Raw genomic sequence first — 4452 nt, 5'->3', positions numbered from 1 at the left:
ATGGAATGATTTTCTTTGAAAACAAACAAACAAACTGACTTCTCCCCACTTCCTTCCCTCAGTGGATTGTCTAAAGATATTGTTATAATTCAACATAACCTTTCAGATCATTAAAATGCCAGAGCTGCCTCAAGAAAGATCATGGTGTTCCTTGCCTCCAACACCTTGGCAGCATTGATTGCACAGCTCGACACCGCGTTCTGCATCCGGGAAGAGAGCGTAACGGGGGAGCTGCCATCACTCACCGCTGTGCACGCACGGTGTACCTGCTGCAGGTACTGCCTGGCCACAAACAATAGCTCGTAACCCTGCTCACTGCTTTCCTCATATATACACACACACTGAAAAAATAGAAACGCTGGCTTTAGTGCCAGCCCAGACGTGTATTTCTAAAGGTCAGTTTAATTCATCAGAAATACTTGAAAATATGCCAGTTGAAAAGATGCCTTTCCACTGGGTCTTTTTGCTCTTGTGAACAAATGTTTCCTAATGTTGAATACCTACATAAAGGGCAAGTTCCCTCTATAGAACTGCACAGTGCCTTTATTGCTGATACTGGGCTCTCATCCTACATACAGTCTTTTCTGTTGCACTGAAGTCACAGTTCAAATATCAAGCTTAATGCACTTCATGAGGGACTGGGAGGTATATCTCTTCTCTCACCAGTATAAACTTGGAAATAAGTGATGGTATTATCTCCCTTATCACAATTTAATGCAAGCATCTTACAACATCCACAGTATCAGCAGTCTGTCATGCTATCTAGTACATCATGCCATGGAAGTACAAAGGAGACCTGGAGATCTAAGACGAGCAGTGGCTGGTGAAGTGCTATGTACAGGAGGACAGGCTGGAGCACCTCATTCTGACTCAATGTCCACAGCAATGCACTAAAACTCTGCCTCTGTGTGATAGGTAACACACCACAGGCATGGGGAGACAATGAACACAAATTAGAAGTCAGCAATCTCATCTGCTTGGCAGGCTTCCCAACACTCTGGTTAACTCAGAAAGAGGAAGAAACCAGAGGGTCTTTGTTTCTGGGAAAAACATAGCAATAATGACGACGACAGTAATATAAGCAGGAGCTACATATTTATTTGCACATTCTTGTATATATTGGATAACACTGCATTATAAACACATTAATTCATAAAGACAAAGGAATTCCCTTATTTTTAATAATTTACTTAATGGAATGTTTCTGATTAATAAATGTTAGCTGAATGATTTTCCTGTAGATCTGTTTATTGGGGTGTTTTTATTTCAGAAAGGTAGAGCAGCAACTGAAAGAAAAAGCAAGAAAAATGTACCTTTAATAAAAAATGGCTATTATTTATTATTGTTGGATTGTTTTTTTTTTTTTTTGCAATTACCAGAGCTTTAAAAGAAGTAGATATGCATAAGAGATGTCAGAAGAAGCAGCAGAACACAGGAAATAACTCTGGTAATGTGAATACAGCTAAATCTTATGTTTAGGTATGAAAGGAGCCAAAAGAAAAGGTCACACTACCATTTTTCTAATGAGTAATAAGTAAACATGCCAGAATATCAACTAGAGAAAACAGGTGCAATTAGATTTAACTACACAGGTCCTCATATCGAAAGCTACATTGGGTTACACATTGCTTAAGACTTCTGTATTTTCCTTTGCAAACAGGGCAGTTAAAAGAATTTCTTCCTGAGCAATAGAAATACCTGAAGATAGCACACAGGAGCAATCACAGATTCAACTCTTGAAAACCACTTACTGTATCACCTTTAGGAAAGGTGGTCCAGAATGGTTCATACCAGTCCTGAGGTGAGGAATAAAGAGTCTAATCGTGCAGCCAAACATCAGCTCTCTTCCCAGCTCTTTCCAGCTCCTCCCCTCTATGCCTATGCCTCCAGGCCCTGCTCCACAGAACAGGCATTGCAGACTCTGCTTTTCCTGAGTTTCAGCACTATTGCACACAGCATATCTGCAACCAGCAGCATGAGAGCAAACAAACACAGGGACCCTGCCTATATTAAGAGCACGTAAAGGAATTTTGACATAAACACTAGCTTTCACAAGAATAAGGTTTGGTGTACCAATATAACATTTCAAGGTATTTAGATTATTGGCTGTTCACAAAAGCCACTTCATGAGCAGAAATTGAGGGTGGTCATTCCCTGGCTGATTCTTCAGTGATGAGTTGCCTGTAGGACTCCTAACAAGGCAATTCAAGACCTAGACTGAAAATTATTATGAGTAGGTTTTAGTTTCATTGCCTTCTGATTCTTTAGCATAACTATTCATATGTCTATTTATACTCGTGAACATGTCCTGGAATAACTTTGCTACTATACTACAACATCCCCATTGTAAATACTTTCCAGCAGGAACAAGAGAAGCCAGTTTCCCAGCCAAGAAACCAGACTTCAGCAGGAAGTGATCTCAGTAGGCATATCCTTCATTTCTGGAGTTATTTGCTTGAGCCAAAAGTCAAATGAGGACACATCTAAGCACACAAACTCCTGCAAAGAAAGTGTGCTTCAAATTAGAGGGAAATCAGTCAACAGAGGACATATAAAATACCTTAGTCTCTCTTTCTTTTGTCAACAATACACACTTGTAATAGCAATATTTTCTGATTAACATGCTGAAATGATAAAGCATTATTTACCTCTGTAAGTCTTCCAGCTATTCTACTGTGATGTAAATACATATGTGGATTAAGGGGTGTGTTAAAAAAAGTCTGTCTTCAGACAAAGAAGGTTGGAAAATCTTATACAATAGTGTGAAGAACAGTAACATACACATTGAATTCCTGCCAGGAAGCAAAGGTCTTTTGTTTGCCTGCTCCTTATGCTTGAGACAGTATGCAAAAGGTAAGTTACAAAGACATTTGACAGTGATGACTGGAAACCTTAGAACATATGAATATCTTACTGATTTGTGACTGCTCCTTTTTCTCTTTTGCAAAGATTTCAGGACAGTTTATGAATCAGGGCTTCATAAGTATCTGACAGTTTTAAAGGATCTTTTTTAAAATACCATTATTACAATTATTTTTTCCATAGGGTACCTACTTATTTAGTAGTTATGATGGAAAGATACTTTGAATACTGTAATTCATACTCTGTGGTTTCTATAATTCGGTATGGAGCCGTGTATTTTTTGTACATCATTCACCTCTGAATACATTATTGTCTATTTCTTTCTGATTTTTTTTGTGCTGTGTAAAATACCTGAATATACTGGAGATGTGAGATTTGCTGGCATCGTTATTTCCACATCTCAGGGACAGGAGGATTACTGTTAAGAGTACAATACAGGCCTAAGGAAAATGTTTATCTTCATCTCACTTTCCCCTAGTTCTTCACCCTAATCTCCTTGTCATTACTGCCATTCCTTTGGCTTTTTACAGCTGTTGATTCCACACATTGGTGAGTCCTCCCTTTCTAGGCAGCAATACAGGAAACAAAGGACAAGTCCATATCCATCTTTCAGTACCTAATATGACAATAATCCCTGACAGCTGAATGGAGCAACACTAAGGAAAATTCTGCTGAAGTCTTCCAGCCCTGCATTTTATCATGCCCAGTTCAAATGAAATCTTCAGATAGTTTCCCAACACAAATAATCTTTATTGGGAATGGAACTCTAATGAGACTCGAGATTTAATAAGGTTCATAATTTGGCAAAATATCCACAGGTGTTGCACCAAGTGTATTTCTGACATCAGAATGATCTCACTGTATTTTTAACAGAAAATATAACTCAGTGCAATACTAACTGATATTGTCAATTAGATGCAGTTTTCCCATTCTCAAAAAACTCCAGACAAATCACATTTGATTGAAACTTCTTTCCCCTTCCCTCACCAGTGAAATTACATGAGAGGAAACATTTAAGTTCAAGTAGAGCTTGGCAAACGTACAAGCAAACGAAAAGTAGAATGCTAGAGTCAAAATTATTGAACAAGTTTATACACCTTCTGCGTGCATTCTCTGCAATTCATAAGGAAGTAACTAAAACAAAAAAGCTAGAAAAAGAGTAAAAATTGTCAGGAAAAAAAATAAAATTGTCCAATAACTGTAGGGGAAATAAGTCAAAAGAGAGTGATGAAACTAATAAATATGTTTTACTAAGTCTTTAAAAAGAATAAAAATCCCAGTTGGAACTTTTTGATTTTAAATTCAACTTTCTATCTTTTTTTTTCTCTATTATTAGTCTATAACACTTTACTCTTAGGGACTCTTATGAAACATGTATGTCTTTTTTTGTACACATTTCCTGGGTAATAGATTAGACATAATTGTGTTAACACATTTAATCATTAAAACTCTTTAATGAACAATGATTCATTCTAAATAACAACCTATTTGTAGCTAAATTCACAAAACTACTAAGGAATAGGACAGGAAAATAACAAAAATATTGTATTAAGTTTCAACATAACTTGCTTTTTCATGTATTTAAGGAGC

General features: G+C 37.0%; 1 long non-coding RNA gene across 1 annotated transcript; it reads right to left on the bottom strand.

Moving 5' to 3' along the window:
• Positions 1-1078: 1078 nt before the first annotated feature.
• On the bottom strand, positions 1079-1864 carry LOC146443256 (uncharacterized). The gene is made up of 2 exons (XR_014855995.1): positions 1752-1864; positions 1079-1286 (listed from the first exon to the last, which is right to left on the bottom strand). It is a non-coding gene; the product is annotated as an uncharacterized LOC146443256 (long non-coding RNA).
• Positions 1865-4452: the final 2588 nt, after the last annotated feature.

The sequence above is a fragment of the Lichenostomus cassidix genome, chromosome 1Aa, assembly GCF_008360975.1.
Source record: "Lichenostomus cassidix isolate B80296 chromosome 1Aa, HeHo_3.0, whole genome shotgun sequence".
In the NCBI taxonomy this organism is placed as follows: domain Eukaryota; kingdom Metazoa; phylum Chordata; class Aves; order Passeriformes; family Meliphagidae; genus Lichenostomus; species Lichenostomus cassidix.
Note: the sequence above shows the minus strand (reverse complement) of the source record. Positions and strands in the feature narration are given on the sequence as shown.